Source organism: Leopardus geoffroyi, chromosome C1 (assembly GCF_018350155.1).
Source record: "Leopardus geoffroyi isolate Oge1 chromosome C1, O.geoffroyi_Oge1_pat1.0, whole genome shotgun sequence".
NCBI classification, from domain to species: Eukaryota; Metazoa; Chordata; class Mammalia; order Carnivora; family Felidae; genus Leopardus; species Leopardus geoffroyi.
The window spans coordinates 144872009-144885940 of NC_059328.1; positions in this window are offsets into that span (position 1 = coordinate 144872009).

Here is a 13932-nt window from a genome sequence, read left to right on the forward strand (position 1 = left end):
ACTTAGCTTAGGGTGAGTTAGGCTGTTGATTTATGTTAAACTAGTCAAAGTCTTTTTACCTTAGGTTGCAGTGTCTATAGCAAGAATTTTCAGAGGCACCCTGAAAATGGACTAGTTTTATCTTTGTCACCCTCTTTTCTCCATCTCTTATCCTTCCTTCTTCCCTATAGGAATTAGGAGCTTCTTTAGTGTTCGGTGTCTAAATATTGTCTTCCTGCATCTTTCTGGCCATCCAAATAGCTTTATATCATCTCTTCCCCTTCTAAAGCAAAAAGTCCCTTTGTTTCAGTCCTTGACAAGGTAGATGGCATTTTGATGTTAATAATTCACAGTAAGAGATAATGGACATGGTAATGGAGGATGGATATTAACATGAGATATTTCTTTTTAGGGGCATCTGGGTGGCTCAGTTGGTTAAGTGTCCGACTTCAGCTTAGACTGTGATCTCATAACTCATGAGTTCGAGCCCCATATTGGGCTCTGCACTGAAAGCTCAGAGCCTGAAGCCTGCTTTGAATTCTGTGTCTCCCTCTCTTTCTGCCCCTTCCCCACTCACACTCTGCCTCTCTCTCTCTCTCAAAAATAAACATTAAAAAATTTTTAAAAATGAGATATTTCTTTTTTTTTTTCAACGTTTATTCATTTTTGGGACAGAGAGAGATAGAGCATGAACGGGGGAGGGGCAGAGAGAGAGGGAGACACAGAATCGGAAACAGGCTCCAGGCTCTGAGCCATCAGCCCAGAGCCTGACGCGGGGCTCGAACTCACGGACCGCGAGATCGTGACCTGGCTGAAGTCGGACGCTTAACCGACTGCGCCACCTAGGTGCCCCGAGATATTTCTTTTTAAAACAACTGACAGCCCAAATGAACCTCAGATTGGAGAATATATGAAAAAAAAAAAAGTCATTCTGCCCATTACTTCCAGGGAGAAAAACTTGAGCCACACAATTCAAGCTAGGTTCTTGCCATTCCATCAGATTGTGTAACACTCAAGTCATAGTAAAGGGAAGAAGACAAGCGTTAGTTGTTAGATGTAAGGTTCGATGAATTGTTAGATTTTGAAAACTATAAACATAATTTTTAAAAATATAAAAGCCTTTCAAATTAAGGAAAGATACAATTTTAAGCAGAATTTAAACAAACAGCTGGGCAACTTTCTGAATCCTTAATTATTAGTAGTAACTTTTGACTTTAAGCCTAATTTTCTTTTTGGGGGGTTAAATTTTCTTATATTGGCAATAAAAAATGTTTTTAGTTAAGTATTAAAATTCCTTTATACAGTGGTGGGATAAATCATTTGTGATTTTTAATCCCGGAAGTCTACATATGAGGCCTTGATTTACATCAGAAGGCAAACTTTCTCTCTCATTATTAGCCTTGGCCATGAAAGAGATCATTTGGATAGGACCTGGTGAGCCCATTACCAAACTCATCTCTTTAAAAGGTTTTATACTTAAGGATGCATTTACCTGACAACTACATTTATCCAGCACTGATATCTATCATAGTTCAACATGCCCAGGCTTGGGGTACAGAGTCCTAACACAAAGAGACAGGCGGAGGTGAAGAAACTCTGGCACTAGCTATGGTGTGGGGGCATGCAGCCATGGCCGAACGCTGGAGATCTGGAAGCCTGGCAGCTGGAACAGCATCACCAAAGAGCCCATCTACAGCTCTTAATCTAATTCAGCAGTTTTTTTCAAGTATACCCCAAAAGTGTAAATATGCCATTCAGTACACAGGTAACGAGCAGTCTTTGCATTGTTCAAAAATTCAGTCAGGCAGGTGGCTTAATTAAGGAAGAATAATACATAAGCCCTAGGGGCCTGGATGTCGATATTTAACCTGATGTTTTCATGAACGCTGGAAATATAAAGGTATATTGATTACATATTTTAGAATATGTTAGCATGACAACATAGAAATACACTGAGCTTAGAGTTAGATCATGGGAATTTCATCCAACCGTTTCCAGTGGCTACCTACTCAGATTGTGAAAAATACTGCTTTTAGTTTATTAATTTATAATGGGGTTTATATGGCCTACCCTTCTCATAGGGAGGGTGTGAGGCTCAGGAGAGGGGTATAAACAAACACACATATGAAGTTAAATGCTAAGAAAAAAACAGAAGAAAATAAGGAACAGAAGACAATAGGAGAAAGAGAGCCCAGCATTAGCAATATGATGGGAAACAAACAAGCTGGAATAGAGGGTAATGTCCACAGAGAGAATTTAACTCTGTACTCAGACATAAAGGAAGGTTAGAATAGAGACACAATGAAAAAGATAGACAGCCTACTTGAATATTCTTTGTGGGGGTAACTCCCAGAATATAATCACTTCTCATTGCCCTTAAATGCCGGAGACCAGCTCCAGCAACCAGGGGTTCCCGAAGGAAGAACGGCATCGGTGAAAATAAAACAAAACTAAAATAAAAAACTAGAAAATAAAAAACTAAAATAAAAACTAAAACTAAAATAAAAATGGACACAGACAACAGCAGTGTATTGAACTGGCCGATTTATTGCAGTAAACGTGGCATTATGTATGCTAGTGATTTCCTTGTAGCATACGTCATCTATGTTTTTCTAACATTACCTAATTTTGAAAATGTTCCTATGTATAAACAACCTTTAAGAAATAACATGGTGATTTTCCCCTAACTTTCCCACATACCCTTTGATTATAGATTAATTTCTTACATTATCCCATTATGCATCTGCGTTTATCTATAATCTACAAAGCATTTGCTTTGCTGTTCTCGTGAAAGGCCCTCCATTTCTCAACACCTCAAGTGGAACAGTTACAGGGACATGACCTCCTAACCACATGAGGCCAGAAGAACAAAGTGTTTGCCTCAGTCCAAGATGCCAGAAAGGGGCTGAAAAAGCCTTAGAAACCCATGCCTCATACATTCTCAGAGAGACAATGCACCTAGGAACCAATGAACCATTCTGTAGCTTAACCAACTAGGTTCAGTCATCATCTGGAATGCCTCCGGGGGGCCGGGTGGGCCTAGGGGTTGAAGTCACCTGTGCCCAGAGATACACTCCTTAGTTGCCGGAGTGGGGCTTTCAAATCCATATGTCTCTCCTTTACAGGCCCTCCTTGCTGGCAAAGGTGCGAGGCTATCCTTCCTGTAAGTAGAGGAGTCTCCATAGAGGATGGCGAGGGCTAAATGTAAGGCCGCACAATTTTTTGCAGAACCTTATTTTTTTCCCTAATGGTTCTTTTCCCAGGGTCCTGCCCAGAGCAATTCCCCAACAGACAATACCCCAGGTAGTTTTAAGGCCAAATTACCTAAAAGCGGGAGTACAAGAAACTTCACTATCGGCGGGCCGCCCTGCAGTCACCAATCTGTCCACAGCCCGGGCCCTGCCACTCAGGCTGGGATAGCTCGGCTTCCAGCACTTAAAATGAAAATCAATTAACTCTTTATCCCAGCTCTTTGGCTCCTCTGTATTCTTAAAGTCTGAGTAATGATGAGATTGGTTAATCATAGCCGTCCATATGAAGCAAAATTATTTTTGGGTGGTTGTATTAACAGAGAAATGTAACACTGTGGACTTACAGTAAATAAATTGAAGCCTATGGAGGTCAGCTTGTCTAACGCTTATCCCCATGCAACTATTGTTCCCAAGGGAAGAAATTCTCGAGTGCTCTCCCACCCCAGGTCAGGAAGTGTGCCTGTCTCACCTAATCCCTATAGTCATTTTATGATGAGAGTGCTATTTACATTTGGGGAAATGAAGCCCTATTGAAGTTCAGTAGACAGAAAGATTTTTTTAAGCTTATTTAAGAGAGAGAGAGACAGAAAGAGAGAGAGATGTAATGTGCATATGAGCAAGGAAAGGCAGAGAGAGGGAGAGAGAATCCCAAGCCGGCTCCACACTGTCAACGCAGAGCCCAACATGGAACTTGAACTCACAAACTGTGAGATTATGATCTGAGCCTAAATCAAGAGTCAGACACTTAACTGACTAAGCTACCCAGGCTCCCCAAGAAAGATCTTCTAAAGGCACTTAGATACTCTTAACTGTGGTATTGCTAAAGTAAAAAAGTCACACTGGTCGGTCGGAAGACAGAAGTTAATTTCATTCTATACTATTGTTAGCAATAGGGGTGAGCACAGGTCAAGTGTAGACAGCCAACTCTACTGGGACAAAGGGTGGGAGGGTTTTTATGGGTTGGAGTGATTTAGTTGAAAAGTCCTGGAGGACATTAGAAGGAATATTCCTCAATGGGGTATAATGAGCACATTGAGTTACTCCTGAGTGGGGGACTTTCTCTGTGAATGTTTAAATTCCAGAAAGTAGTAAGCAGGTCCTTGAGAAAGATACTTCCTTGTCTATAAAACTGGCAACAGGCTAGGTAAAGATTTCCATACATTTCAAAGGAGCAGAGGAAAAAAAAATTCAAGCTTTCTAAAGTAAATGCTCTAAGAAAAGGAAGGGCAGAGGCCTACAGTGAGGAAGAAACCTGTTTTAAGTTTGGTCAAGCTAAGGGAGCCATCGAGACTATCTTGGTCAGTTATACTTTAGAATTGTCATGGTAATATACAACTAACCAATCAAAAGCCAAACCAAGAACATCCCAGGCCCTAGCCCACACAAATTAAATCTAAAAATCAGTATCTCGGGGCGCCTGGGTGGCGCAGTCGGTTAGGCATCCGACTTCAGCCAGGTCATGATCTCGCGGTCCGTGAGTTCGAGCCCCGTGTCAGGCTCTGGGCTGATGGCTCAGAGCCTGGAGCCTGTTTCCGATTCTGTGTCTCCCTCTCTCTCTGCGCCTCCCCTGTTCATGCTCTGTCTCTCTCTGTCCCAAAAATGAATAAACGTTGAAAAAAAATTTTTTTTAAATCAGTATCTCTAGTGACATAGACATTTACGTGTGTGTGTGTGTGTGTGTGTGTGTGTAATTGTGTGTGTGTGTGTGTGTGTAATTGTGTGTACGTGTGTGTGTGTGTGTGTGTGTGTGTGGTAAAAAACATATAGCACGAAATCTACCCTGTTAACAAGTTTTTAAGACTACAATTGTTAACGACATGCACATTGTTATACAGCGGATCTCTAGGACTTCTAGAACTTTTTCATTCTGCGTGACTAAAATTATAAGCCATTAGAAAATGTGGTATATAGACAAAATGAAATGTTATTCACCCCTAAAGAGAAGGAACTGTTGTCACCTGCTACATTATGGATGAACTTTGAGAATATTATGTTAAATGAAATAAGTCAGCCACAGAAGGACAAATACTGCGTAATTCCACTTAAGCAAGGTATTGAAAGTAGGCATCAGTACTTTTAAAAGCAGCTCAGGCTTTTAGAATGCGGCTTAAGAATCAAGTGTGTAAAGTGCTTGTGCCTTTATGTCACACACCAAGAACCCCTGACTGAGCCATGAATCTATTCCTCATCCTCCACAATTTCACCTTTTTTGCCCCGTGATTTTGTATCAGCAAAAATTATTTTAGATTTGGTGATAGTATAAGTCATTTGGTGATGGTGCAGTTTTAGTAATGATGTAATTGCTGAGACTTTGGTTATATATTCTGGCAGATTCTCTTGGTTGTCAGTTCTGTTTTCCTCCCCTTTTTGGGTCAACACAGTTTCAGATTTGTTTGGACAATGACAGACTCAGGGAAAGCAGGCCCCTCCACAGACTTAGGAAATGATCTGTAATTGCTCAAAGACAAGTAAGATGACTGTTTTCCCTTTGGCTACGTAATTCCTTTATGTGTAAACATGACTCAGGACTGGCAAAGAAGATGTAAGAGAAATGTCCTGGGTTGCTAGTGGGCAGGATATTCATCCCTGCTATAAAGAAACAGTGAGAAATCTTACCCCTTTCTTCTTACTTTGGATAGATTAGATAGCAAATGATGTTTATAGCTGAGGCAGCCCTCTTGCAACCAGAGAGTAACAAACTAAATAATTAAAGATCAAGTACTGAAGATGACAGAGTGGAGAGTTAGAAAGAGCCCAGGTCCTTAATGATATTCTTAAGGTACTGCATCTCACTTAGAAATCACCTACGTCAAACTATATTTTCTGTGTGTAAGATTTCTTTTTCTCACTAAGCCAAGGCTAATTATTATTGTACTTGCAACTGTAAGTGTTGTACTTAGTAATATGTCATAGCACGGTGAGCAAAAATTGAGTCTTCTGTGAGGAGGTTGCAAAAGTCATCAATGGAAGAAAGAAAATGGTCTTCCTAGATGCTTGCACACAGTCAGAATCATCTCTCTTTCCACACATAATAGTAGAAACACTCATCAAAGATCCCCTTGTTTTACTTATGTATTTTATTTAAAAAAATGTTTATTTATTTTAGAGAGAGGGTGTATATGGATGAGGGGCAGAGAGAGAGGGAGAGAATCCCAAGCAGGCTGTCAGCACAGAGCCTGATGCAGGGCTCGATCTCATGAACAATGAGATCATGACCAGAGCTGAAATCGAGTTGGATGCTTAACTGACTGAGCACCCACCTGGGCACTCCATGACCCCTTGTTTTACAATTACTGATGTATGTTTCTCTCCTCCCTATTGGACTGTGATCCCTCAGGAGGGTGGAGGCGACGTTCTATTTATCTTGGAATCCCCTCAAGCCCCAATTCAATCCTTGGCACTTGCTAGTTGCTCAATAAGTGTTGAATTGAGTGCATTGAAGTTTGAAGTCAGTAGCTGAGTGATTTATGAAGAGTGGGATAATGTGTGAGCTGAATGAAGTTCTCCATGGAAATAAAAGTGCTGGTAGGATTAAACATTTTTTTTATTTTATTTTTTAATTTACATCCAAATTAGTTAGCAGATAGTGCAACAATGATTTCAGGAGTAGATTCCTTAATGCCCCTTAACCATTTAGCCCATCTCCCCTCCCACAATCCCTCCGGTAACGCTCTGTTTGTTCTTCACATTTAAGAGTCTCTTATGTTTTGTCCCCCTCCCTGTTTTTATATTATTTTTGCTTCCCTTCCCTTGTGTTCATCTGTTCTGTGTCTTAAAGTCCTAATATGAGTGAAGTCATATGATATTTGTCTTTCTCTGACTAATTTCGCTTAGCATAATACCCTCTAGTTCCATCCACAGAGTTGCAAATGGCAACATTTCATTCTTTTTGATTGCCAAGGAATATTCTATTGTATATATATACCACCTCTTATTTATCCATTCATCCATCGATGGACATTTGGGCTCTTTCCATACTTTGGCTATTGTTGATAGTGCTGCTATAAACATGGGGGTACATGTGCCCCTTCGAAACAGCATACCTGTATCCCTGGGATAAAAACCTAGTAGTGCAATTGCTAGGTCATAGGGTAGTTCTATTTTTAATATTTTGAGACACTGCCATACTGTTTCCCAGAGTGGCTGCACCAGCTTGCATTCCCACCAGCAATGCAAATGAGATCTTCTTTCTCCACATCCTCGCCAACATCTATTGTTGCCTGAGTTGCTAATGTTAGCCATTCTGACAGGCGTGAGGTGGTATCTCATTGTGATTTTGATTTGTATTTCCCTGATGATGAGTGATGTTGAACATTTTTTCATGTGTCTCTTGGCCATCTGGATGTCTTCTTTGGAGAAGTGTCTATTCATGTCTTTTGCCCATTTCTTCATTGGATTATTTGTTTTTTGGGTGTTGAGTTTGATAAGTTCTTTATAGATTTTGGATACTAGTCCTTTATCTGATATGTCGTTTGCAAATATCTTCTCCCATTCCATCGGTTGCCTTTTAGTTTGGCTGATTGTTTCTTTTGCTGTGTACAAGCTTTTTATTTTGATGAGGTCCCAACAGTTCATTTTTGTTTTTGTTTCCCTTGCCTCCAGAGACGTATTAAGAAGTTGCTGCGGCCACGATCAAAGAGGTTTTTGCCTGTTTTCTCCTCGAGGATTTTGATGGCTTCCTGTCTTACATTGAGGTCTTTCATCCATATTGAACTTATTTTTGTGTATGGTGTAAGAAAGTGGTCTAGGTTCATTCTTCTGCATGTCGCTGTCCAGTTTTCCCAGCACCACTTGCTGAAGAGACTGTCTTTATTCCATTGGATATTCTTTCCTGCTTTGTCAAAGATTAGTTGTCCATACGTTTGTAGGTCCGTTTCTGGGTTCTCTATTCTGTTCCATTGATCTGAGTGTCTGTTCTTGTGCCAGTACCATACTGTCTTGATGATTACAGCTTTGTAGTACAGCTTGAAGTCTGGGATTGTGATGCCTCCTGCTTTGGTTTTCTTTTTCAAGATTGCTTTAGCTATTTGGGGTCTTTTCTGGTTCCATACAAATTTTAGGATTATTTGTTTTAGTTCTGTGAAGAATGTTTGTGTTACTTTGATCGGGATTGCATTGAATATGTAGATTGCTTTGGATAGTATTGACATTTTAACACTATTTGTTCTTCCTATCAGGAGCATGAAATATTTTTTCCTTTTGTGTGTGTGTGTGTCTTCTTCAATTTCTTTCATAAGTTTTCTATAGTTTTCAGTGTATAGATTTTTCACCTCTTTGGTTAGGTTTATTCCTAGGTATTTTATGGTTTTTGGTGCAATTGTAAATGGGATCAATTCCTTGATTTCTCTTTCTGTCACTTCATTGTTGGTGTACAGGAATGCAACCAATTTATGTGCATTGACTTTATATCCTGAAACTTTGCTGAATTCATGAATCAGTTCTAACAGTTTTTTGGTGGAATATTTTGGGTTTTCCATATAGAGTATCATGTCATCTGCAAAGAGTGAAAGTTTGACCTCCTCCTGGACTATTTGGGTGCCTTTTATATCTTTGTGTTGTCTGATTGCAGAAGCTAAGACTTCCAATACCATGTTGAATAACAGTGGCAAGAGTGGAAATCCCAGTCTTATTCCTGACCTTAGGGGTAAAGCTCTCAGTCTTTCCCCATTGAGGATGGAATTAGCGTTGGGTCTTTTGTATATGGCTTTTATGATCTCAAGGTATGCTCCTTCTGTCCGTACTTTTTGAGAGTTTTTATCAAGAAAGGATGCTGTATTTTGTCAAATGCTTTCTCTGCATCTATTGAGAGAATCATATGGTTCTTGTCCTTTCTTTTGTTGATGTAATGAATCACATTGATTGTTTTGCGGATATTGAACCAGCCCTGCATCCCAGGTATAAATCTCACTTGGACATGGTGAATAATTTTTTTTAATATATTGTTGGATCCAGTTGGCTAAGATCTTGTTGAAGATTTTTGCATCCATGTTAATCAGGGAAATTGGTCTTTAATTATCTTTTTTAGTGGTGTCTCTTTAGTGGTTTTGGAATCAAGGTAATGAGGCTTCATAGAAAGAGTTTGGAAGTTTTCCTTCCATTTCTACTTTTTGGAACAGCTTCAAGAGAATGGGTGTTAACTCTTCCTTAAATGTTTGGTAGAATTCCCCTGGAGAGACATCTGGTCCTGGACTCTTGTTTTTTGAGATATTTTTGATTACTAATTCTATTTCTTTATTGGTTACGGGTCTGTTCAAATTTTCTATTTTTTTCTGTTTCCGTTTTGGTAGTGTATATGTTTCTAGGAATTTGTACATTTCTTCCACATTACCCATTTTATTGGCATATAATTGCTCATAATATTCTCTTATTATTTGTGTGTTGTGTTGGTTGTGATCTCTCCTCTTTCATTCTTGATTTCATTTATTTGGGTCCTTTCCTTTTTCTTTTTGATCAAAATGGCTAGTGGTTTATCAATTTTGTTAATTCTTTCAAAGAACCAGCTTCTCGGGGCGCCTGGGTGGCGCAGTCGGTTAAGCGTCCGACTTCAGCCAGGTCACGATCTCGCGGTCCGTGAGTTCGAGCCCCGCGTCGGGTCTGGGCTGATGGCTCGGAGCCTGGAGCCTGTTTCCGATTCTGTGTCTCCCTCTCTCTCTGCCCCTCCCCCGTTCATGCTCTGTCTCTCTCTGTCCCAAAAATAAATAAAAAACGTTGGAAAAAAAATTAAAAAAAAAAAAAAAAAAAAAAAAAAAAAAAAAAAAAAGAACCAGCTTCTGGTTTCATTGATCTGTTCTACTGTTTTTTTGTTTTGATAGCATTAATTTCTGCTCTAATCTTTATTATTTCCTGTCTTTTGCTGGTTTTGGGTTTTATTTTCTGTTCTTTTTCAAGCTTCTTAAGGCATAAAGTTAGGTTGAGTATCTGAGATCTTTCTTTCTTCTTTAGGAAGGCCTGGATTGCTACATACTTTCCTCTTATGACCACCTTTGCTGCATCCCAGAGGTTTTGTGTTGTGGTGTTATCATTTTCATTGGCTTCCATGAACTTTTTAATTTCCTCTTTAACTTCTTGGTTAGCCCATTCATTCTTTAGTAGGATGTTCTTCAGTCTCCAAGTATTTGTTACCTTTCCAAATTTTTTCTTGTGGTCGATTTCAAGTTTCATAGCGTTGTGGTCTGAAAATATGCACAGTATGATCTCGAGCTTTTTGTACTTAGGGCTGATTTGTGTCACAGTATATGGTCTATTCTGGAGAATGTTCCATGTGCGCTTGAGAAGAATGTATATTCTGCTGCTTTAGGAAGAAATGTTCTGAATGTATCTGTTAAGTCCATCTGGTGCAGTGTGTCCTTCACAGTCATTGTTTCCTTGTTGATTTTTTTATTAGATGATCTGTCCATTGTTGTAAGTGGAGTGTTGAGGTCCCCTACTGTTGTGGTATTACTATTGATGAGTTTCTTTATGTTTGTGATTAATTGATTTATATAGTTGGGTGCTCTCACATTTGGCACATAAATGTTTACAATTGTGGATAGACCCCTTGATTATGATGTAATACCCTTCTGCATCTCTTGATACAATCTTTATTTTAAAGTCTAGATTTTCTCATATAAATATGGCTACTCTGGCTTTCTTTTGTTGACCATTAGCATGATAGATGTTTCTCCATCCCCTTATTTTCAATCTGAAGGTGTATTTAGGTCTAAAGTGGGTCTCTTGTAAACAGCATATAGATGGACCTTGTTTTCTTATCCATTCTGTTACCCTATGTCTTTTGATTGGAGCATTGAGTCCATTGACGTTTAGAGTGAGTACTGAAAGATATGAATTTATTGCCATGATGATGCTTGTAGAGTTGGGGTTTCTGGTAGTGTTCTCTTCTCTGGTCCTTTCTAATCTTTGGTGCTTTTGGTATGTATGTATGTATGTATATATGTATGTATTTTTTCATCTTTTCTCCCCTCAGAGAGTCCCCCTTAAAATTTCCTGCAGGGCTGGTTTAGTGGTCACAGACTCTTTTAATTTTTGTTTGTCTGGGAAACTTTTTATCTCTCCTTCTATTTTGAATGACAGTCTTGCTGGATAAAGAATTCTTAGCTGCATATTTTTCTGATTTAGCACATTGAATATATCCTGCCTCTCCTTTCTGGCCTACCAAGTTTCTGTGGATAGGTCTGCTGCAAACCTGACCTGTCTTCCCTTGTAGGATAGGGGCTTTTTATCCCTTGCTGCTTTCATGATTCTCTCCTTGCCTGAGTATTTTGTGAATTTGACTGTGATATGCCTTGTGGATGGTCAGTTTTTGTTGAATCTGATGTGGGTCCTCCGTGCTTCCTGGATTTTGATGTCTGTTTCTTTCCCCAGGTTAGGAAAGTTTTCTGCTATGATTTGCTCACATAACCCTTCTACCCCTATTTCTCTCTCTTCCTCTTCTGGGAGCCCTAAGATTCTGATGTTGTTCCTTTTTTAATGAGTCCCTGATTTCTCTAATTCTTAAATTGTGCTCTTTTGCCTTCATCTCCCTCTTTTTTTCTGCTTCATTATTCTCTAAGTTTGTCCTCTATATCGCTGATTCCCTGTTCTGCCTCATCCATCCTTGCTGCTGCTGCATCCATCTGTGATTGCTGCTCAATTATAGCATTTTTAATTCATTCTGGCTATTTTTTACTTCCTTTATCTCTGTAGAAAGGGATTCTAACCTATTTTCAACTCCAGTTAGTATTCTTATTATTGTGATTCTAAATTCTGTTTCAGACATCTTGCTTGTGTCTGTGTTGGTTAAATCCCTGGCTGTCATTTCTTCGTGCTCTTTCTTTTGGGGTGAATTCCTTCGTTTTGTCATTTTGAAGGGAGAAAAGGAATTAATGAAGTAGAAACATTGAAATTAAAAAAATTAAAATTAAGAAAATATTAAAAGTGAAACACACACACACACACACACACACACACACACACACAAATCGAATAAACGATGCTAGATCCTAGGTGTGTTTTGGTCTGGGTGTTGATAGTGGTTTGACAGATTAGAGAGAAAAAAGGGGGGGGAAAGGAAATTGTTTGAGAATTTGAAAAAATAAATACACTGAAGTAGACTAAAGTGAGATGATGGGAGTAAAATAGAATTTGAAAAAAATATACACAAAAGTAAAGAATATAGTAGAAAAAATTAAAGAGAAATATTTTTAATAAAAATTATAAATATTAATCTTATTCTGTATTTAAGAAAAAAGAAAAGAAACAAAAAAGAGAAAAAATTAAAAAAAAGCAAATCGTTTGAAATTTGAAAAAGTGAATACACTGTAGTAGACTAAAATAAAATGATGGAAGTAAAATAGAATTTGAAAAAATTTACACAAAATTAAAAATATAGTAAAAAAATTAAAAATATATTTAATAGAAATTGAGAATAAAAATGAATTTTTTCTCTTTCTGTATTCAAGAAAAAGAAAAGAAGTGAAAAAGAGAAAAAATAAAGAGAATTGAATAGATGGTCCTGCTAACAGATTGAAATAGGTCTCAAATTACTTCGTTTTCCCCTAGAAGTCAGACTATGAAGCACTTTATAGTTCATAAACTAAGCATCTGGTGAGACTTGTGTTCTTGAAGAGGGAGGTTGGCCCAGTTGGGCGGGGCTCAGTGTAACAGCTCCGTTCTCCACTAGATGGCGCTGCTAGCCTACTGGGGTGGATTGTTGCAGGGCTCATAGGTGCAAAAGCGCATGCGTGGGAGGGGTGAAAATGGAGTCATCCAGATCCTCAACCTCTAGTATAGGAACTTTTCTCTCCAATCAGCAATTGCGCACCCGTCCTCTGTCTTCAGCTCTTGCCCACTCCCCGCTTTTTCACTCTCCGTGACCGGGACCCAGGCAGTACCTCTGTCCCAAGTTTTGTCTCAGATGCGGCTGTTTTCCCCCGCTCCTTACTTCTGAAGGACTGCGGCTTTGACCCGTTCCGCCCCTTTGCGGGAGGGTCTCACCGAGCAATGGCCGAAAGAGCAATGGCCAAATGTCAGCTGCACCCAGGAACGCTTGCTGGACCCTGCTGCTGCTGGTGGCCAGAGACTGCGGCCAGGTGCCAGCACGCCCCAGAAAAAGTTCGCGACATAGTTTAGCAGCAGGGATTCAGGGATTATGGAAAATCGCAACATACATCTGGCAGGAGGCTTCACCCTTAACGACCTTGTTCCAGCACCAGCGAATGTGGTAGTTCTCTGGGGTCTGCTGGGACGAGGTGGCTTCAACAGTCTCTACCAAATGTCTTTCCCAGCAGTGGAACTGCTTTTCCCCGTGTGGCCCGAGGACCTCCCGGACCCCACTCTGTTCCTGGGATTCGCCCTTCCTGCCAGAGCACCGTCAGGTATAGAGCTGTGGAGTTGCAGCCTTTGCGCTCCCCTTGTTTACAGTCTTAGTGGAATTTAAACCCTCTCCTTTCTTCTTTCTCCCTTTTTAGTTTAGTTGCTGCGCCTCTTTCCAATTTTCCACTTTGTCTCCAGCTGCTTTTGGGGAGGGGTGCTTTTCCCATATCCTCCCCCTCTATCTCCATCCTCTCTCCGCCCCCAAAAGCGGCTCCCTCCCCGCCGCGGCTTCTCCCTCCCCAAGTTCACCTCTCCGCACTTCCGTACCTGCTGAATTCTGTGGTTCATGTTGTGCAGATTGTTGTGTTAATCCTTCAGTCAGTTTTCTAGGTGTGCAGGATGGTATAGTGTT